At 41.2% G+C, this 23274-nt stretch overlaps 1 protein-coding gene and 1 long non-coding RNA gene across 8 annotated transcripts in view; one reads left to right on the top strand and one right to left on the bottom strand.

Moving 5' to 3' along the window:
* The window catches only part of ZFHX4 (zinc finger homeobox 4), a 149551-nt gene extending 139378 nt beyond the window's left edge, over positions 1-10173 (bottom strand). Inside the window, exons 1-3 of one of the 7 annotated variants that reach the window (XM_051775740.1) lie at positions 6971-7567; positions 2796-2939; positions 1983-2055 (exon numbers count right to left, since the gene is read on the bottom strand). The gene's annotated coding sequence lies outside the window, so the exon portion shown is untranslated. The other 6 variants (XM_051775737.1, XM_051775746.1, XM_051775749.1 and 3 more) reach the window with 6 other exon arrangements.
* LOC127465343 (uncharacterized) overlaps positions 7579-23274 on the top strand; it is a 36482-nt gene continuing 20786 nt past the window's right edge. Inside the window, exon 1 of the long non-coding RNA XR_007902092.1 lies at positions 7579-7780. This is a non-coding gene — a long non-coding RNA (uncharacterized LOC127465343). The remainder of the gene's footprint in view (positions 7781-23274) is intronic.

Genomic DNA, 23274 nt, shown 5'->3' with positions numbered 1-23274 from the left:
TTATCTGTTACACTACCATCTTCTGGAACAAGTGTGGAAATAACTGGGATTACTCCAGGTTTCCATCAGTGCCCCAAACACTGGAGCACTACCAGTGACAGGTGCCTTGTCATCTCAGATTAGGTGAATTTATAAGGCAGCCTCAGCGTCAAAACAGGGAGGAGCAAGTCTTCAGCAGCTTCAGCCTCTCACAGATCCTCAGCTCTGCTGTTACCTGGTAAAAGGAAGGGAATTGACCCCCCGCTCCAGCCTCTCTGGAAAACCTCTTACAGACCCTCTAGTGCCTTCTGCACTAAGCATATCGTCTTAAAAAATGGAAATTGTAGTATAAAAAGAGGAGATGAAACCTTTTTAATTTGATTTTATAAGATTATTGTCAACTGGTAACTACATGTCTGATTCTTTATCTACTGATACCAAAACTGCCAGTCTTGCCAGTTTTACACCCATATTGCTCCTTTAATTTCAGAGCAGTTATTGTTGATTTAGTTTGAGGTGAATGGCAAGAATCTGGTTCTTTTGGTTTTATGTGTCCTAGGCACACAACTCGGGCATTTTGTAAGGATTCTCTGTTGCAGAAACAGAATGTTTATCTATTTAAATACAGTTTTAAATGTATATCTAGTGTGTGCATCACTTGTTTTGCAGACACTGCTGCACTCTACATGGTAAATGTTTGTTTTCAGAGTCACCATGGTCTATCATGTACATACAGCCTTTAGTTTGTGAACTATTGACCTGAAGGACTATAACACCTTCTTAGGAGCTGGGACAACTGATCAGATCACAGTACGTACAAAAAGTATGCTAGATTTGTCTGTAAAGAGATCCCAGTTTCTCAGTGTCTTTAAAAATGTTCTCAAAAATACCAAAGGCAAATAAAATATAATTTGGACAAATTACAGTCTAAATATATCTCTTGCTCTCTCCTTTTTTTTTTTTTTTTTTAAATTGAAAGCTCATTCTGAGTAATGTGAACACAAAACAGAATGTTTTGGTATGGCAAACTTTTATTTTGATCATATAACTTAGTTAAACCATTCCTCAGAATATTTTGTTTAAGCAGAAAAAGTAATTCCTCAACAAGCCTGCCATGTTTCAGTCTGGTACAAACTTTCTGGTTAGTTTGGAACATGGCGAAAGCTGCAGTAATAATGAAAATACTCGTATAAAACTGCTATAGAGTGACTATTAAAAAAAGGAAGAGTGACACATATTAAAGACTAAACCTCCTGCTTTTATTTATGCGAAACCAGTTTATCTCTACAGGTCTGCTGAATACCACTATCAATAAATTGTTTATTACCCTTTCAAAAACAACAAATCTCAACAACAACCAAAAAGAATCTACCAGGTTTGTTTTACCTACTAGATCAAAGCAACTCATATGTGTCTTAGTTTCTCCTATCTGTGCATCTGCTAAGATAAACATATTTTGTGTTATATCTTATTCTTTACAATCTTGAATTCCCGTATCTCAGCCTTCTGGGTTTCTGCCCATTCAGTAAGAATGCAGACATCACATAAGTTATTATTAACCCATGTGTTATCCAGTTCTACAGTGGCTGGAACTTTGCCAGAGACAACACATGGTGCTTGGTTAACAATATTTTAAAATATAAATTAATTTATTTTTTAAATTAACACATTTTTCTTATGGAAATACACTAATAAGATCCTCACAGAATGACAGAATATACCCTAAGCCTATTCCTTTAAAAGAAGTTTTAAGGAATTTCATAAAGTTAGCAGCAAAACATACTAAAACCCCCTAGGAGGTCTCTATCTTTGCCTGAAAAGAGAGAATTTTTGTGACTTTATTCTTCCCAAGAACCTTCTGCATTTACAGTTTTACTTCATTTATCCATAAGTAATCCTAATTTCTTAGAGGCATCTCCAACTGTTTAAATTTTATCAGATTAAGCTCAATACTGAACTAACAAGCATTTACAAATAAATGCTCTGCAAATTGAAAAAAATACCTGAAACAAGTTAATATATAGTCTAACTACCAACAGTTTTCCACAGTAGCTCTAAATCAGTAATTATGTTGACCTGAAAAAAAAAGAGATCCTATTTAATATGCACACATACAAATAATTATTCACACTGCATTTGATTTACATACGTACAAAGGAACCACTTCCCACTTTCAAAAGTGGCTCAACACTTATGGTATTTTAACTGCCCTAATTACTGTTGAGAGAACATAATTAGAAGCACTGATCACATTGTCAACAGCTAACCAGTTGCAGCCCTGGCTGGGGGCCTGATCCTGAGCCCGCTGGAGGCAGAGGGGGCCAGCACTGATTGCAGAAGGAGGCCAAGGCCTTTCTCGCCACCTGAATCTACCAGAACTCAAATGTTTTAAACAACGCTGATGCAGTCACGCTGAAAACCCCGCTCCTTACGTGCATGTATCAATTGCTATTTCGGTAAGCTTTCTCTCTTTTCAAAAGCAAACGAACAGAGTAATTTTTTCCCCAGCAAGGCTCCTATACCACTTAAACACTTAGCACTGAGTCAGAATTCATAATTTTTTCCAAAAGAGAAACAGTTTAATAATTAAAACAGATATTGACTAAACCCCGCTTCCTTGAATACCAAACTTTTATTAGATTATTATGTGTTGATGCATAATTTCCATTGGCAACTTTTAAAGCAGCTCTTTCCCTCTCTGCCGGCCCCCCTCCTCACTCTTTCTTTCCCCCAAGCAAAGTGTTGGGAATCCTCGATACCCAATAGTCAATATTTGGTTTGCCTGTCATGTTCCTGGAGCTCCCCTCCGTACAAACCTGTGTTTCTCATCCTTTCACTGCACTGTTCTTGTACGTGTTACTTCACATGATGTTGTAAACACGGGGCATCTTAGCAAGTTGCTAAAATCTGAGCTTCTGCTTGTTTTCTCAAGTCTTGGACAAACATAACTTTAGGGAGAGCTGAACATAGGCAAAAAGAAAGAGGAGCCTGCATTTTCATCTTCCTTTCATCTCAGTCATTCAGTCAACCATTCAGTGCCCTATTCAACAGAGCTTTTCATTATGCAAAAAAATGCTAATCCTTTTCCGATGCTTTCACACTTGTATAAACCCCCATTCCTTCGACTGAAAAGCAATTATATCAGTTTACCTTTCTGTCAAAAACAGGATTAATATTCCAATACCAGAATCTCCTTTATTTTCCTATCTTTTGCTTTAGGAAACTAGAGATTATTAGTGGCGGTATTCCTTAGAGCAAGAATATATTATTTTAAATATGATTACTTTAGCCAAAGCAAGAGGGGGAGGGGGAGGGAGAGAAAAAACTTCAGTTGCTGCGGAAACTCTTTTCAGTGACAGAACTGACCTTCCCTTTGCAGAGGCCTGAATAGAATGAGCCTCACTCTGGTCTATTAATCAGAAACAAATTATGAAAGAATGTGGCTGGACTGGTTGACACTATCCTGTCTTGGGAGACTCAGTAACAGCCTAGTAACAATGTCCTCTTCATGGGTAATGAACAGCCATGACAAATGGGGCAGAGAAACTATTTATTTGCATATGCAAATTCTCACACAAGGGAAACATGTACAAACAAGTGTCATTGTAAGGTGGATTAGGCAAACAACGCTTTCTTTTTAGGACATTCTGCAGCCCAGAACATTAGTCAGCACAATTAAACCAGTCTCCATGGAGACTAATGAAATTTCACCATGGTATGAGTTAAATTAGATAGCTAGTTATGTGTTTTCACAATCCAACTTGAAATCCATTATTGTTTCAGAACAATACAGCAATTGTGCCTGGCTGATCTTTGCCAGCTCAACAAGCTCCTAAGTTGACAATTTGCATATGTTAATATAATTAAGCACTAATTACATGAAACTTGTACATATTCACATGCACTTTCCCTGGGCGCTTCTCAGTTTGAACCTTGTCCAAGTCTTTAACCCTTTGAATGAATTTGGAGCAGCAAGGCTCTGCCTTCTGGGTACAGCCTTAAGGCAGATGCAGAAAAGCTCTTCATTTATAAACACAAAGCTTAACCTGGCTTCTCATATTTCTATCAACAGGCTAGAAAACATTTTTGTATGTGGTGGTGTAGGAGAAAGACGGGGGGGGGGGCGGGGGGGGGAGCTGGAATGGAAGTTCTTTAGAGACCCAGCTCTGGTAGCCTTTTTGCATATGAAAACACAAATATTTACCCACATAACAGGTTACAAACACATGTATTGCCACTGTCACAGGGTTTTCAAGAACTGAATAGTCAAAAACTAGACTGCTTTTTACATCTGTGCTCTCAGATCCACAAAAATGGGAATGAGAAAAGGAAAAAAGAGCAAGCAGTAACTAATGAGCTTTACATAAATATACGCAGAGGCAATTAAGCAGTGTTAATTACTATGACAGCAGTTAATTGAATATAATTAGATATTTTAAGCTACTGACTAAGGCATAGTTCAGATTAATTTTATCGAGATTAATTGTAAATAAGAATAGATTAACTGTGTTTTGACAGGCATAAAAAGTAGATCTGCAAATTAACTAGGAGAGCAGAAACTAGCACAAAATCATATATTATCTTAATGTCACACCTCAGAATCATCTGCTCAATAAACATGACTTTTCAAACCCAAACAGACAGGAATCTTGAAGAAAAACAAACAGCTTGCAGAGATTAAAGAGCCTTTTGTCCTTTTTCATGTGCATTTCTTTTAGCAGACTAAATTAAGCGAGTCTGGTGTACGTTTTTAGGAAGGAACATTTCACACTGAATGGAAAAAATGTTCTATCACATATGAAATTCATGCAGCTGTGCGGAACTTGGTCCAGATGGTCTAAGACTATAAAACAACACTAAATGATAGACAGTAGGGCCTTCCCGAGATTATGTGATAAAATCATAACCTCATATTTTGACTTAAATTTTCTGTCATGTATTGTTTTCTTCCAGATCAGATAGCTCCATTTTAATTTTTAACTGATCCTGAATATTCAATGGAAACTCTTAATAAACATTACTGATAAGCATCTGAGCAGAAATCATAAAATGCCCCTTAGCTTCATTAAAACAATGCTGAATTTGAAGTGCAGAAAACAGTGTCCTGCTTCTACCACAATACTAAACTGTTCACACCACCTGGCTTAGCTTAAATAGGTAAAAAATGCCTGATTTTAAATATGCTTCAAAGAAAACCCAAAACACATTCTACCAGCAGATTAATTCATGCATGCTGCTTAAGAAAATTAACAACAAGGCTGAAGAATGCTGAACAAATCACTAATAAGAAAGGAGCTTCAATTGATTTTGAAATAAATCAATAGGTGATTAACACAATATTTTTAAAGCAGTAGAATGTATATATATTATATAAACATATACATTATATTTTCAATACCTTTTTAGCTCTTAATCGAACAAGGGCTTTACAACAGTGAGCATGTCCCTATATTGACTATCAACTTCTCTGGAATGCCTTTAGTCTCTTATAACAAAAATCCAAAAAACAGTCTGTGAAACAAGGCTACGACAAGCCATTCTGAAGTGAAAGATTTTAAATCATCCAGCCTCTTCTAATAGACTTGAGACTTATTGAGGTAGAAACCATAAAAAATGAAGAAGGGAAATTTAATCCCTGAAATATTGATTTGCACATTAATATCATATAGGCAGAGGGCAATTTGGCTTCATGGAAATGACACATTGTCGACCCTTGGTGAAGTCAGAGCCAATCTAACTGCTGAACATGTCTGAATCTCAAGAGTTATTAAGGGCTTCCCTTCTTGCCTTTATGACTTTTCTTCAGCCTACCAATGCAATCTTAAATGTATTATCTTTAAGAAATAATTGTAAAACCTCAGGGGTTTTCCAGTTAATGGAAGGGAGGCTAAACCACATCAGATTCTGAAATGCAACATTAAACCCTTGCAATCAACAAAACCACCTCAATTCTCATCCATCCAGTGCAGGATCTAATATTGTTATTAGAGATAATCAAATTTCATTGTGTAAATTTAGGCTTATGGTCAGAATGGAAGCAGTAAATTCTGCAATATTAAACAGTGATTTTTCTCAGCCCCCTTTATATGTTCTTTGATGGTGCACCATCTTTACAAATAAACCTAAACTATTCAAAAACTGAGGAATACAACTGTCACCCTATTCTGAAAGATGCATGCAATGCCATTTACCATCTCCACAGCTTTCCTTTAGTTTTAACTTGATCTAGCGGATAACTTTCATTTTAGAGAATAATAAAGCAGCATCACTGCATAAACCACACAGCAGGTACTATTACTGTGACTTACACAGATGGTTTACCTGACCTTTCTTTGTTCCTTGGGTAGGTTTCACTTTTGCAGATTTACGACTTTTCCCTCTATATTTCATTGACCCTCTATGTTCATTATCATAAAAATGAAAACTATTGAATACATGTTTATGTTGGCAAAGTCCTAAAAGCCCACGACTAAAGGATAAAGAGATGCTACAATGCACTGTGTGGATCTCTAGATCGTACACTATAAATATTCAAGCACAGATAGCACGAATAACTGAATAATCCTGGTGAGCCCCAGCTCTGGAGCCAGGTGCAAGAGGTTAAAACAGCTGGCTAGCCATCTTTTATTTTGTGTGCCTTCCTACCGGCTGAAACCGCAAACCCTGAAAACTAGCAGATATTCCCTCAAGGTTGATAGTCTGATTTTTTTCATTTCAACCAGTTTAGTAGGATCCCCCAGTCGAGAAAAGAGAGAAACTCCTTAAATACAGGCAGTTGAATAGGAAGTGGAGCAATGATGATTAAGGCTCTTCCCCCCACACACCCCCCAACCTTCAACCCCCCGTTTATTTCCACAATCTTCTCTGTGCACCTTCCCATCCAAATGTTTGTAGTCCTTATTTCAAAGAAAAGCAGTCCGGATCGTTCTGTCAGTTTTGCCAGCAAATATAAAGTAAAACAAGTGTTGATGGCACTGAGAGTGTTACATACCCAGGCTGTGTTTTTGCATTGCTCTCAATGGAAGCGATCGATGCCCATGTCACAGTCGCGTCCCAATCGCAGCCAAGTCTCTGCCTCAATCTAACCAACAACAGGCAGGGCTGCAAAAGCTTCTCACTACCTCTTCCATCCATCCACCACCAAACTAAAAATATAATGCTACATATGATCTTTTTAAACACTCCACCACCGCTCCTAAGGATCGAGCCACTGCAAATCCAGGGGAAACACGATTGAAAAAAAAAAAACCACCATCAAAAAAAAAACACCCTCACAGCAGCCACCCCAAAAGCACCCGAGCCCTCTCTTTCCACTCTCTCGCTCTCCTCTTGCCAACTACATAATCCTTGATAAAACCGGAGCAAGGCTAATAAAAAGAAAATTAAAAAAAAAAAAAAAAAAAAAAAAAGAGGAGGACGGAATGGAGCCGAGGAAATGCAACTGTCAGAAAACGGGATGGTCAGACTTCCTGAGTGAACCTGCCTGTGTCTGGCTTAATGTAAATCTCCACCATCTTCAGCCTGGCAAGTTGTCTTTTGGTTGGGCTTTTTTTTTTTTTTTTTTTTTTTTTTTTTTTTTTTTTTTTTTTTGGTGGGGAGGGGGTGTTATGTTTGCGATCTCTGCCTTGGTACCTAAGGAGGAAGAGGAGGAGGAGGAGGGTGTGTTACTGAATGGTGGCTAAAGCCTCCTCGGGACGGCGCTGAGGTGAAACAGGCTGAACCCGACTGATGTGGCTCCTCTCTCGGTTGGACCCAGTGCCCTAAGCAGCCGATGAGAGACCCCCGGCCGCCCGGCTCGCAGGTAACAAAAGAAATACCAACCCGTATGTTTTCTGCTGCCGCTGCTGGGGACGCTGTGGGGTGGGGGGGCAGAAGATGCAGCAGGGGAGGTGTGGAGGGGAACCGCCGTAAGTTGGCATCGGATGGGGGGAAAGTTTATTAGCAATTTTGTAGGAAATTTCATGTCAGGCAAGAAGGGAAAGCAGGGACGCGTCTGCCATTAGCCGCCGTGATGGGAAGGGATGCACTTGATTCTGGCCACGAGCAGTTAGAGCAGGAACCGAACTGCGGCTCGTTGTTTATGACCTTATTTTTTTCTTTTTTTTTTTTCTTTTTTTTTTGTGTGTGTGTGTCTGTTGGCTGGGGTCCTTTTATACACCTTAGCCCTCGGTTAAAAAAAAAAAAAAGATAGACGCCTGTCCAGCAAAACAACCAACCCCCCCCTTCAAAAATCTCAGAAAGGCTTCGCTGAAAGCAGTCCCCAACCCTGCCCGCGGAAGCCTTTCCTGCGGAGCGGCACGGCACGGCACGGCTCGGCACCGCGGGGATGCCGCGGGCTCCGCCGGCGCCCGGCCAGCAGCCGCCCGCAGGCAGCGACAGCCGCGCATCCCCGCCGGCGAGTCCGCTCCCCGCCGAGCCGAGCCGAGCCGAGCCGAGCCGAGCCGGGCCGGGCCGGGCCGCGCCGCCTCCCCGCGCCGCGCGGAGAAACTGACACAGAGGCAGGGCGCGCTCCTAACGGGCTCCTCTTCCTCCTGCTGCCAGAGACGGCAGCCAGCAGCGCGATCCCCCGGCGCACACACACACACACATATACACACACACACGCCCGCACGGCCACCCTGCCTCTGCTCCTGAGAAACCTACCTGCAAAAGAAAAGGGGGGAGAAGGGAGGTGGGAGGGAGAGGAGAAAAAGCACCCCACACTTTCTCCTGTACACACGCACGCAGTCAGGGTCCCCATTGCCCTGTTGGCACCCCCCTCTCCCCTCGCCCGAAAGCGAAAGTTTGAGAGGCCGAGGGGGGTGGAGATGGGGAGGAGAGGGAAGGAGGGTGAGAGAGCGGAATCTGCCTTTAAAAAGCACCTCAAAGTTTCGGGGGGACCGAGCTGCGAAACAAGAGTGCGAGCTCTAAAGGGGCTGGCAAGGGATGACTTCTGACAGCCCTAACGTCTTTCCTAATCTGACAGTATTCCCCCCCTCCCCGAGCTCCCTAGGAAAAAAGAGCGGAATAAAAAGTGGGGGGCATCCCCTGAACCTCTTCTGCGAAGCGAGCAGGATCCTCCACTTAAGCCGAAAGTTACAGCCCGAAAGAGAAAAAAACCCGAAACCCACAGCCCCAAACCAAAACAAAAAAAATATACACAAACAAAACATAACGCCCAGAATAAAAGAGAAAAGCAGATAGAGAAAGAAAGGAGAGAGAAAAGGCAGCCCCTCCTTCCGAAATGAGAGCAAATACTGTACCTAAAAGTGGGGAAACAGGCAGAAAAAGGGGGGAGAGAGAGGGGAGAGGTACATGGGATCTGGGGATGTGAGTGTGTGTGTGTGTATGTGAGAGAGAGAGAAAGAGGCACAGAGAGAGGGAGAGAGAGAGAGAGAGCGAGAGCGAAATATCAAAGATTGTGCAAGATCAGCCTGGAAAGATAATCGATACTCGACCTAAATTTAACACAAACTACTCAATAAAAGTTAAAGAAAAAACTTACTTTCCATTTCCCCTCGCAGTTCCTACTGGATCTTCGCCTCTCTTTTTTGTTTTGCTTTATTTACTTAACAGCTGATCACATCCAAGTAAACGAGAGAAGGTTCATTAAAAAAATAATAAAAAAAATAATCCTCCAACTTTATTGGGTGAAAATAAAAATGATTGAGCAAGAAGTAGGGGGCATGGAGCGGTCCTTTGGGGTCCGGGAGTTGTTAAAGCATGTGCCGACCGCGGTCTCGCTGTTTGGTTGTGAAGGGGTTGGGAAAAGGAGGAAAGGAAATGAAAATCCGATATGTCTTTATTCTGCTAATTATTATCGTTTTAGCCCTGTTTAAAAAAATGGCTGATTAAGTTGAGTGCGCATGTCTTTGTGTGTCTATTCCCGATATGCACTCTGGGAATGAGAGAGAGAGAGAGAGGAGAGAGAGGAGAGAGAGCGAGGGAGAGGGAGAGCGAGGGAGAGGGAGAGGAGAGGGAAGAGGAGAGGGAGAGGTGTAATTAGTGAGGTGATCAACATTCTCCGGGCTGCAAATGACGCGCAGCCCCGGAGCCGGAGAAGCGGGAGCTGTCGCGGCTGCCGGGGGCTCGCCGGGGCTGCGGGAGCCACAGAGCCAGCCCAAAGAAGAAGGGACAGCAGAAAGGAGCTCATGGATACAAACACAAGTCTGCAAACTTCATTAGTAACACAGACACACACGCACAGGCACACAAAGTAGATGGCTAGGGAAAATTAAAAAAAAAAAAAAGAAAAAAAAAGAAGGGCGGGAGGGTGCCAGACTTGCTCTTTTAACTGTTTTGGAAACTTAAAATAAACGGGTCCAAATTAATTATTTCATCAGGGAGATATTTCTGTCTGTCTTTCTCTTCCATTTTCTCTCTTTTAATGGGAATTTAATGAAAAAATATTTTTGCATCCCATTTTTACAATGGTCTAGTGAATGTATGACATGTCTGTAAAAGGAAAGGTAATATATCTGATAGGGAATAACTACCCATACGGAGATAAAGACGGATTTATTTACACATACGCACACAAGCGCACACATGTATGCGCTCACATCCTACATCATATTTACACATATGCACATACACTCCACGTACACGCAGTCACACAAAACATAGCAGACCTTATTTGTTGACTCCATGTGACTGCTTGGAGATACCAACAAAGTAAAAAGCAAAGCCTACCAGAATATACAATATCAACTGTAAACAGCCTTATCAAAATGAAGTAAATATCAGCCCAGGGAAAGAATCTCTTTGCATACAATACAGGTTTCATGCATATACATGCATCATCTTCCACTTTCCCTGCAAGTATTGATATTTTATTAATATTTTATCTGCTATATTTTACCAGACATATTTCATTCTTGGGGGGGCGGGAGTGGGGCACACTATTATGATGAAAAGTAGGGTAAAATGTACAGATGTCATTATAAATCGAAATCTTCTACAAATATTTTCCTGTGTGGGATTTAAGAAGATTGCTTCTCATTTGAAAATCTAATTATCTTAACCTAATACTGCAGATGTGAATATGACTGACACTTTCATTAAAAGATAATTAACTAAAACTAGGAATAGACATACTTTAAAATACCCCCTACTGAAGATAAAAACATGACTATTCAAAGAGCATCCAAATACACCGCAGGAACACGTGCAGATTTTTGATAATGCTATTCCAGAAATGGGTATACCAGCAATGGTCACTAAGTCACAGTTACACACAAGAGATATTTACAGTACCAAGGACCCCGCGCAGGTGAACCATAACCTTAGAGCTGACATGCCTTTGAAGTTCGTGATTCCTGCGATACACATCAAAACCTTGTCTTAGGCCTTAAACACTAGAAACCAGCAGGAAGGTTTTATCACAACCTTCCATTAAAAGCACGCAACAACAACAAACCAGCAAAATCCAGGATGGCAGAAACAGACACCTCTCTGGGCCTTAAACCTCCTGCTCCAGGAGAACATTTTGCAAGTACTGAAACTAATGCTAATAGGAAAATCCCCACCTGATGATGAATTAAGGCTGCCCTTAAGGAAGCACAGGCCAGTGTCAGGGAACCCAGCGTCTAAAAGCAGATGTTTAAGGTCAGAGTGAAGGTCCTGGTAGTTTTAGGAAAAAGAAAAGAAGAGAAAAAAAGAAAGGGAAAAAGAAAATAGGTCTTTGGAAAGGGGAGGAAAAAAAGGGGGGGAAAAAATCACCAGCCTGAAAGTACAGCTATTCCAAAAATCAGAGTCTGCAAATAAAGCAGGGAAGGAACCCTACCCCAATCCAGAGAAACCTTACTTCAAACTTCAGGAAAATCTCCAAGACTCGAACTTAAGGAAAAAGTCAGGGGCACTGAAGGGTTCGTGAGAGCAACTTTATTGCTTTTCCAAGCCTCACCTAAGCATTGCCCCAGCTCATCAATGAAAAAAGATGTGAGTACACGTATGCAGATTTCCACAGGCACTGCGCCCTGTCAATGAAGGTAATAAGGAAACTAGCGATATTCTGCATCGTTGTTTACAAGGTGGAAAAAAATGCAAACAAAGAGTGAAAATGGAATCTCTGAAACCAGTTTACAGTTATCAGATTGAAGGAGTAGGATGGAAAGAGAGCTTTTAGGTTTAAATTGTAGATGAAACAGGACTGAGATAGAAGGATGCATTGTCCATTCAAGTGCATGCCTGAAGAATGGCAACACATTTCCTAAGACTGAAGACAACTAAATACAATGTGATGAAGAAGCACCTGAGAACAATACATCTATTTCAAATTCAAGTGCAGAAACACATATACTTAATGTCACAGAAGAATAAGGAAACGAAGATAATTTAGTTTTAAAATCGTCTCCCCTCTCCGCACTTCCCCCCCACCTCTTTTATTCCTGGTGCTTTTTTCCTGGTGAAACATCAATATCATTAATGTCATTAATGTCAAAACACCAAACGTCAGAACAGTCAAGTCATTATTTTTTTGGCTTTAGAGTTTTTTTCCTCTTTCTCTCTTCTTGGAGGGGGATATAGGTTTATGGTGTTCTTGAGTTACAGCTAAAGGAACAAAGGAGCGGGGTAATAAGGCAGGAATTGCGAGAGGAGAGTCCACATTTTTCAAGGTTTCTTCTGCCACTGTTTACTGTCCTTCCTAACGTTTTAATTCTCCTCTCTATTTCTCTCTCACTCGCTCGTTTTCTCTCTCCCTAAAAATAGTAGCTATCGCGAAGCGGGGTGTGTAGGAAAAAAAAAAAAGGCACTACGAGGTGTTAACAGTTTAGAAGGAACCCGGGGATCGCCACGTAGCTAGGAAAAATCGAAGAAGGTTAATTCCGGGAGGCAGCAGCAGCAGGTTTGTGGGATGTGATAAGAGCGGAGCGCGGCGCGGGCTGGGGGCGGCCGGCGCGGAGGACCCGGGGCCGCCGGCGCGGCTGCGGAGCGGTGCGGGGCTCCCGGCGGGCGGCGGGAGGGCTCCCCGGCGGCCCGGCCCGGCCCGGCCCGGCCCGGCCCGGCTCCCGCTCCCGCTCCCACTCCCCTCTCTCCTCCCTCTCTTGCTCAGCTGATCGCCCCTGAAGACTCACGCCTAACCTCTCATCTCCTCTCCTCTTGTCTCGATGGACCCCCCGCCCACCTCCTCCAAACTTTTCCTGCAGGCACCGTTACATATTTTGGGATTTTTTTGAGCCTCCTGTTGAAACCACAAAAAGCTCTTGATAGTGACGTTACATTTCAAAGAAAGGGAAGGGGGAAAATTTCAAAAAAACCCCTCAGCCTTTTCTGTCCTTCACCACCTCCAGCCTCAGCCCCAAGGAAAACTTATTGGCCTGGGCGAGACGGAGCTGATGGGGGCCAGAGCCGGAGACTGGCCATTCTTTAATAGACAAAGAAATCCTAGCCCAAACCGGGCTCTGTTACACCACGTCTCTCCGTCAAGCTCATTTCACTCCCTAAATCTGCGCTGCGGACACACAGGGGCACAGGGATCTGCATAATTACAGACATAGCCGCTCCCCTTTTTAATAAACCGACATAATTCCCTAATAAGCGTTCCCTTCCCCCACCTTCTCCTCTCCCCAGACCCCAACCCAAGGGAAAGGGGATCCATGTCTTTTTACTGCGTTCTCTAAGTCTATAGATGAGCTCAGTTTGAAACGAGGTATTACAAGATTTCAGTGTTACAGACCCTTTATCTGAGCTACAGACACTTTCAGATCCCCAGCCCCCACCTCCTCTCCTTTTTGTTGTCTCTTCTCCTCCCGGGGGCTATTTGACAAAGGCAGTGTGTTAACTAACATTTTTGTTTAACTCAGCAACTTCTTTTCAAAACATACTTAAACCTGATAGCAATCTCTTGTACTTTTTGTCTTTTTCTTTTTTTTCCCCCCGAGATGAAATTGACTCTGAACCCAAAGCATTTGGCTATTATTAATAATTTCTCTGTTTTCAGGTATCATGTATACAAATCTATTGTTAATTTACAACGCCGGCCCCCCCCCGCCCCAACACATTCCACTAGACACTAAAAAGGGTTGGGGGCGGGGGCCGAGGACGAGGGGAAGAGGGAGGAGGAAAGGAAAACAAAAATCCCCGATCTGATTCCTGGAAAGTTTTGTTCGAAAAAGAAATAAAACAACAATAACATTGCATTTCAATTCTGCCCTCACTGCCCCAGATTTGGCATTCACCTACTGAAAGTGCGTCTAACGAGCAGTGACCTTAGAGAAAAATCACAGCCGAATAGTATAGACATCTCGCTGAGATTTTGAGCTAAATAGTACCGTTCCCGATTGGCTTTTTGTTGTTGTTGTTATTTTGGCCGGAGCCGCACAAAAATGCGCACCCGGACGTTACTATAAATAAAAGCTTTCCAGGTCTGAGTCTGCTGCCGGCGTTTCCTCCGGAGCCTTAACAGCCCTTTTTCAGCTCCTTTCTTGGGCAGATCGCGGGGATTAAATGCCCTGAACCTGAGCTCCTGGCCTTGGATGGGAAGGGAAAGAAAAAGGGAGAGGGAGAGAGAGAAAGGAGAGGGTGAAGGAGCCAGGCGCCCTCTGGGCTTTCAGAGGTCAACGCTTTGACAGTGCTCTGACCTCCCTCCCCTCCCGGCAACCACCCCAGTGTTTATAAACAAAAACAGTCAGGACTAGCCCCAAACAATAGCAATTCACCAACTTCACAGGCACTTCACCAGCTCTTATGCAAATAAAGGAAAACGACCGCTTACCACCGCTCCCCCCCATCCCCTCCAGAAAGCCCAAGAGCATATTTCCAGCAGTGATATATCCAAGGGAAAAATTTTACATTCTATTCTGGAAAAGGACAAAAAGGGACTTCAGAAATAAAACGGTTCTGCTAGAAAGACAGACAAAAAGGGAGAAAAAGCCAATAAAACTACCGATCTTACTGCAGAAAGAGAAAAGTTATGAAATATTTATACCTAAATCCAGCAATCCACACTGCCAATAAAACAGGAATCTTTGTTGTGTAGACAATATGCTAAACTACCTCTGCGACAAACAGCGATTATAAAGCAACCAGAAAAAGTTATTTTCGCCCAAGGAGCCAAGTTTTCAAAGAAAACGTGTGGATTTTACAGCTAAATAAAAGCCACCACCTCTGTGTTATCCGTAAAAACTACACATAAATTAAGAGCACCGTTAAAAGAAAAAAACCTTCCAGCAAGCAAGCAGCACATCTGATCTGACTTACCAAAAAAAAAAAAGTATAATTAAAACCATCTTTAATTACAAAAAACAGCAAGCGAAAACTAAATGAATCAATGCTTTCTCCCCAAAATGTTGTCCGCCAAGGTATAGAAATGACAGTTCTATAGTCCTGCATTATAGCGTAACTGAAACTCCACAATTCAGGAATTGATTATGCGATAAGGAAAAAAAAACAAACCGTAAAAGGTAAAAAAAAGGTCCTAATGATTTTCAAACTTTTGCTTAGAAAAATGATGAAGATCAGAAAAGGTTGGAGGAAAAGTTAAAGGAAATATACCTCAAGAGAAAAAAGACCATCTCCTTTTCTTCTTTGTCTATCAGTCTCCAGTTAAAGCATATGGAAAATGTTTTCAAAATGCCTAGATTTGGCACATTGTCATTGCAAAGAGAGGAGCGCAGTGATGCTGTTATAGAAAATGGGAAATAAATTCAGGATTGGGTGCTGCCTCCTTCAATGCGGATTTATCTAAGTTTAATTTAATATTCCGCAATCACTGTATGATCGCATATAATTCACCAAGATTTTTAAGGGCTTTGCCTAAATATGTTGACCACAGGCACAAAGTAATTTAATCACATTATTTCCTTATTTTATTTGTGTTTATTTTTCTCATTAAAAACACTTTAAATTGCAATTTTAAATAATAGAAATGATGGAATATTAGGTTTGGGCTGAACAAACGCTCAGAGAAGATATTAGGTTTATTAAAATCATTCCGAACGTAAAATCAAAAAGCACAAAATGGTTGTTTGTAAAACACTAAACCTTTAATCGATTTATTGGCATTCCGATCGATTAGATAAACGGAAATCTATAGTAAACATAAAAGCATTTAAAATATTTTTCTCTCATTTATAAACAAAACTTTTCTTTTCAGTAGAAAAAAATGATTATCAAACGACTAACAGGAAATTCTTCAGATATCAAATTACGATAATAAAATTATTTCCACATGGAAAGGGATAATGACAATGATGATAGTAATTATAATAATGAATAATTCAACAGCCCTTTGACATATATGGAAGAGCCTGGTTCAAAAACAGCTTTTGAAGGGGGCTACTTTTAGGGGATTTTTTAAATAAAATTGAGTTTTGTGGCTGAAATGCTTAGATCAAGTGACAGTTTAGATGCATGTGCTAAAATTGCGTTAATTTTTTTCCTACATTTTTTCAGGCTGGAGCATTCGCTTTGACATCATCCCCTAAGTTAACACTTAGCAGTAAATAAGTATGTAAATATATAAGGCACCCTTGAATTTGTGGGGGAAAAAATTTGTCTTCATGCCAGGGCGACGGGAATGGGGACCCTTTACCTTATAATTTAAACGATTTGCCTAGCTTGCAACGTACCTTCCAGATTACAGAAAAATTCTGCAGGCAATAATGTCTTAGACCATTTAAGTGAAAGAACACAATTTATTTAGGGGTGGAGGGTGGGGAACCGTAAGCCGGAAAAATGCAGCAATCAGAGCTTGTGGCATTCTAGCTGCGCGAAGAGGAAGTGTTGCTGTAACGGGTATTATGTTTATTTGATAAAGAAAATCAATGAAAGTGGCTGTAAAGTAGTTAGTGAGGCGTGTGTTTGGGACTCGGGTTGAATAGTGACTCCAGCGGGCTGGTCGATGAGCTCTAAGAGCTCTGGAAATCTAACCTAACCCTCAGAGTGAGCTCTCTCTCACTCAGTGCTGCACCTTCCCCAGGCTGGAAGACTTCAGTCCTTGTCTCCTCCCTCTGTCTCCTTCCTTCTCTCCCTGCATCCCTCCCTCCGTCCCTCCTTCCCTCTCTCCTAGTTTTCCGTTCCTGCTTTCCTTCTTCCCATTCGCTCTAACTGTTCCCTCTCCCAGGTTTATTTGCTCCCCTTAATCTCTCCCATTTTCTTTCTATCTCACTTTCATTCTCTCTTCCCATCTCTGCCGTAGCTGTTTCCTCCCTATCCAGCTGGTTCTCTAAGTTTCCCTGTGCTCTTGGAGACTTTTTCCTCCTCTAATTCTCTTCCTCTCTTCTCAGGTATTAGTATTCCTAAGTTTTCTTCCAGCCTTTTTCCTATCTGTCTTCACCAGCCAAATTTATCTCTTATTTTGGATTGGTTCCTCCGGACATGTGCTATATTAGTAATTATCCCTACTCATTTCCCTTTCACACACCCATGCTGAAGGGATGAGTGCACCACGCTCTTTCCACAGTTGGAATATTTTATACCTTGGCTAATCTTCAGTGGTGCTTTACTTAAGACTTTCTGCAGCTATTTCCCTCCTTTTCTCCAGCTAATCTTCATTCCCTCTAATTTACAACAGAAATGTTTCTCCTCCTCCTTTTCATTTCCTACTTTACAATTTCCTTTGGGGTTTCTAAAGAGTAGTACGTCCTTTGCATTTCCCTACCCCCATCTCTTTCACTGTTTCACTTCAGCTATTTTATTTACCCGGTTGGTAGGGGGATATTTCTTTCGTTAAAAAGTTTATCTCCCTGTCTTTCAGTCCCAGCCTATTAAAAAAAAAAAAAAAAAAAAAAAAAAAAAAAAAAAAGAGAGAGAAAGAAAAAAAAAAGTCGAGTTTGTGGCTCTTTTCAGCGAACTAACTTGGTTTCAAACTTCTGGTTTGGATTATGTGTCATTATCTATTTTCCCTTATCGCATCCCCCGTTGCCCTCCGTGCACCCCTCCCCCCCAGCCCCTCCCGTACACCTCCCCGTTGCTAATAACATCTTTAGTGTGGTCAGTGTTAAATATGGCAGATCCCTGAAAAATGCTTCCTCTCCAGCTCTCTGCTGGAATTCATTACCAGCCCCACTCTTCCCACCGCGCCGTGTCTGCGGGGCCCGGCGCGGCCGGTGCCCAGAGCTCCGCGAAGCCTCCGCAGGGGCCGCGGGATGCGCGGCGGCCGCTCCGCGCCGCCGCCGGGCAGCGCCCCCGAGCCGCGCAGCCGGAGCTGTGGCGGCCGCAGGGGGACCGGCCCAGAGCGCTCCGCTCCGCCGGGGCCCCGCCGGGCCGAGGGAAGCAGTGACGCCTCCGGCGGGGGCGGCCCGGGGCAGGCGGCCTGCGGCGGGGCGGGGGCGCTGCCCCTCGGCCGGCCCGGCAGGTGCGCGGGCTCCGCTCCGCAGCGGCGGGAGCAGCGCGTCCCGCGCAGCCCCGCGCAGCCCCGCGCTGGAGGGTGCGGGGTGCCCCGCGCCGCGGGCTCCCCGCTGGCGGCGGCAGCATCCTCTCCGCGGGAGGTGGCCGGCTTTCCCAGCCGTCTACCTGCCCTCGTTTGTCTGGGGCAGGAGGTGGGGGTTGGGGTCTAGCTCTTATTATTTTCTTTTTCCCTCTTCCCCCTCGCTCCCCCATCTCCCTTCCTTTCCTTCTTTTTTATTTGGCCTTTTCCCATGTTATGCCCTGATTGTCTGGAGTGGGATCTAGATGAGGGATCCCCCCCCCCGGCGAAGTCACTCATGTGCTGCTGGCTGTGACACATGCTACGTGTGTCGCCTTTGTATGGTCCTGGTTGGGCCACATGCACTTAGCCTGCAGTTTATCGCAGGATTTGCTTTCATGTGTGTAGTGAGTGCTGGAATAAAGCAGGATTTCAAAGGGTACCACTAGAATTAACGTTTCAAACTTGGTCTGGGTTTTGAATAAACCTTAACCCGAGGAAATGATTGTTCCAGGTTAAATGGCCCTAAACTGTCCTTTGTTTCATTAATTGGGATCCTCTGTTTTGTTCTTTTGACAATTCTTTTAAAGAAACTGGAGGAAGAAATCTAGTTCATTAATTTCTTCCATACTGACTGAAACGTTTTCGCTGTTTTACACATGGATGGAGTTATGTTTAGACTTCTTCTCTATAGGTTACACACATGAAGTGAACAGCGGGGGCTCGATCCTGCCTGTCCCTTCTTGAGTGAGTAAACGTAGATCTGGCCCGCTGTCAGAAACTCTCACTACTGTTAGGACCTCTGTTCAGTGTGAAGTCTGATAACATGGTTTTACCTGTTTCAGGCACCCATACAGATACCCAAAACAAATGTTGTCATATAATTCTGGTTTGCTAAAAGCATGCTATGTGGTTTTTTTTTTTGCTAAACCTCTCATACCTGTAACTTTCTTCTTTGTTTAAACGTGCTTGAGGGAGGAATGTTAGCTTTTACTTTAAACGTTTCATAGTACTGACATGGGCACAAATGGAAATGAATATTTTTGATAGTTTCCAAGAAAATACAATGCACAAACAAGGCAAACAATGTAATCCAGAAGTCTTATTATTATACCACAGTGTAGGGGTGTACATTTTACAAATATTTGCCTAGGAACTTAGAGTGCTAAATTCTGTCAATATCTCCATCACCTCTGAAATTATTGTTCACCTATATCCACAGTGACCCCAAATTGTCAGAGAAAAAGCCTGCCAGTTGTAAATCCACACGGGGCTACAACAGGATTGCAATTTATTATAAAGCAGAAATGTTACTGAAGGGAAAATTGGTGCCTATTCCCAAGTCCACACCTGAAAGGAACGTGTATTCCAGAAATAAAGATGTTACAGAGAATTGTTTAATTTTTTTTTTGTTTTTGTGAGATAGCATCATCATAATAGGTAGATTATATTTATTCCGAATTCTTTTTAACCCACTATGAATGTTTTTTAAAAACTTGTTTAAAAATAACAGACACTACTGAAATTCAACACCACCTTGAAAAGACTAAAATATTTACTTATGCTGAGGACTTTGTGCATGACAATACATTATAGAATAGTCAAGACAGAGATACACTTTTTCCGTCTTTCTCCAGAGTGATCTAGTTTGGTATAATATTCTTGCTTCCCTCTGAAATTATGTTACTGAGTGCAAAAAATATTGTTGATGTAATTTAAGAGGAAATGAAGGAGTATTATAAAACTAAATTTAAACGTATGTTTTAATACTCTGAAAAACAAATACGGATTGTATGTATTTTGTGGGGAGATCTTATATACAGTGTGGAAAGAGCTTATTTTAAACAAGCGTGTCTGTACATTCCTTCAGATAACAGTCTGCACACTGTAGTTAGTCATAGGATTTTTGATGTCTTGGTCTACTTATTTTTGACAGAAAACGACTGTAATGCAAGATACACGTAAAGAAATTCAAAGAGCATCTAAATGCTACTGATTATGAAGTGTTTGTAAAACACCTAATTCCAAAAGATGAAAACTTTTTTTAAAAAAAATTTACTCCCCAAATAAACTCATTAATTTAGAAAGATGCTAACCTGTGTATACACTAGAAAGTGGACAACTTTCCACTTTCAGTTCATTTCTGGTGTCAGAAGGAATAAATGTGAACACAGAAAACATATTTCACTCTTTTTCTGCTTGAACTCCTTTACAATTTTCTCTTCACAGAGACATCCTTAGAAACTAGAAGTACTCTAGGAATCAGTATTTCCACCAAGTAATTATTTTGAAAATGAATACATGTGCTATTTTCCTTTCTTTTTCAGTAGATAGTTGTGAGTATTGATTGATAAGATAATCATCAGGGAAATAAAAACGAAAAGGAAACAAAAATATGTTGTAAGGCATACATTGAAATATGTTGTAAGGCAACAAACAGATATTTCTACATTTATGCTAAAATATTTGGATTTTATTTTAATGGGAAGACTTCATAAACTATTAAATCACACTTGATCAAGTTAATAATGAAGTTAACTACCAGCAGGTAAAATGCTGTTTTCTGTGTAAGATTTATTCTTGGGCACCCTAGACAATTCATATCCTTGTTCCACCTTTTTTTTTGTTAACTTTATTCAAACTTTTATTTTGAGATTATTTTAATAAGTAAAACGTGTGTGTGTGCGCGCGCACATGTGTGTATGTGCCCACACGCAGAAGCACCTGATCTGTCCCTTTTTCACACAAAAATATTTGTGTGTAGTTATATATTTAGAAGCATATAAAGGTCTGCTCAGTTTTTGCTTTTGGCACTGTAATTAAGGTAGAAGGATTCAGATATGCTATAATGCTGAACATTCAAAATTTAACATTAGAGTTCCTGGTTCATCTACAACAGGATGGATACTGTGTTTATAGAGTTCATTCTTGACCTTACCTGAGTAAGTACTTTAAGTTAAAGTATGAGATGCACCTAGAGGGGTAATACATTGAGTTTAATAGGAAGACAGTTAATAACCTTTTTTCATCCTCATGCACTATCAATCATGGCTGTCACCAGTCTGCTGAATCAAAGCAAAAGTGTTCTTCACAGATGACTGATTAGAAACGCAAAATCACAAGATCCATCTTCATGGTCACTTTTATTATAGTCATTTTTAAACTGACAGCAACCTGCTCAGTTTCAGCAGACTGGGCATCACAAATAGTGTCACTCAGTGCAGCTAAGCATGAGAAGATGTTGGCTGGATTATACTTAAAAATAATTAGGCCCAAAGCCTTTTGTGGAAGCAATAAAAAGGATTTTTGTAGTTCCAGCCCATCTTTTCAACACCAGCAGTAGCCTATGTTTTACAGTGGGTTACTATTGGAAAATATTTTCATCCTTTCAGTTCGAGTGAATTAATCAGTTTTAGATGGCCCTTAGATACTTTTTAAAAACAATATCTTTGTTGGTAATGTGACCTGTGAGTTTTGATAGAACCACTCTTAAGCAGAGGCTTAACATTGCTACTGCTATTTGTATAGTGCAGTGATGAACTGTTGGTTTCCAGCCTTCTGAGGAATATTGCAAAAGCTAATTACCTTGTTAACTAGATTAGTTTCAATAACATTGTCTCCTGTTCAAATAAGCTAGAGAACAGTTCAACAGTTTAAGGTTATTTATAAATTAAATGGGCTCCAGCAAATTCAAAATCAAAATGGTATAAGTGAGAGGGAGAGAAAAGAAGAGAAGGAACACTGACACTGCAAGTTGTGCTCTGTTCTGGTGTGTTTCTGAAATGCGGTGAAATGTAGTATAAGAAAAAGTATTCAATAATGTTGAAAAATCAAAGCTCGTTTGTGTGGAGTTTTTTTTGTTTGGTTGGTTTGGGTTTTTTGGAAATATAAATTGCATAAATTGCTATTGACTCTAAAGGGTGTTTTTCCTGTGTGAAAATTGTAGGATTGGTTCCTTAATGTAGATAAAATCCTTTCCCTCTACTTAATGCTGCTTAACATGGCTAAGAAAATAATACATTCTAATTTGGAATTTTGATTCAAGGACTGATGGAGTGAGAAGACAGCCAAGACTAATTTTTAAATTAGGTGGAAGATAAATAGGCCTCCCTCAAAACTCTTCAAAATCTTTCCCCCTTTTTAAAATTTAAATTTCACTTCATCTTGTGAACACAAACATATTGCACCAGCTGAGCATCTTTTTAGAATTATCTTTAGAATGGCAGTGAAATGGTGCATCTGGCCACTTAACTTTAACCCCCCAAAAAGTAGTCTTATTAGTAAGCCTGATTTGTGGAGCTGTGAATTCTTTAATATGGCTCAAAGGACTCTAAGCACTGTATATCTAGAACTTTCATCTAAAACACATTTGGTAACTGCAAGCAACTTCAGTGGGCTGTAGTATCGGACTTTTCTTGCTGTGCTCCTTATAGTGCTCCTTCCCATCCTTCTCTCTCAAACTGGAGGGCAGGACTTTGGTCAAGTAGGGCTCTTCCAAAAGGGAATGCTCTTCATTTCCACTATACTATAAACACAGACACAAAGACACACACTCAGTAGTGATGAAACGTGGTATATACAAGCATGCAAACACACATAAAGGACATGCTACATACATGTTTTTAAAACTATACAGCATGAATTGGCACACAATCACTGGTTCCTGGATAGTTATACTGAAACATGTATCCCAAGCTAGTCATGTCAGGAGAATATCTTTATTTAAACTATCTTCAATAGTTTTATAATATTTCCATGTACTACGTAAACAACTGTGAGACTGAAGGAAGAGAATGCGAAGCAAAGTAGGCAGTTTTGTGTCCAGTTTAGATTCACGTGTTCTCTAAACAGCTTGATTCTCCTCTTCCCCCCAGTTAATGCTTATCTTAAGGATATAATTAGTATTAATAATATGGTCCTGTGTAGAGCCTCCATGTTTGTTAAAGTTGTTTTAACATGCATCTCTA

Source organism: Manacus candei, unplaced genomic scaffold (assembly GCF_025592945.1).
Source record: "Manacus candei isolate 608988 ecotype Guabito, Panama unplaced genomic scaffold, ASM2559294v1 h1tg000008l, whole genome shotgun sequence".
In the NCBI taxonomy this organism is placed as follows: Eukaryota; Metazoa; Chordata; class Aves; order Passeriformes; family Pipridae; genus Manacus; species Manacus candei.
The sequence above is the reverse complement of the archived record's forward strand: the minus strand, read 5'-3'. Positions and strand labels throughout refer to the sequence as shown.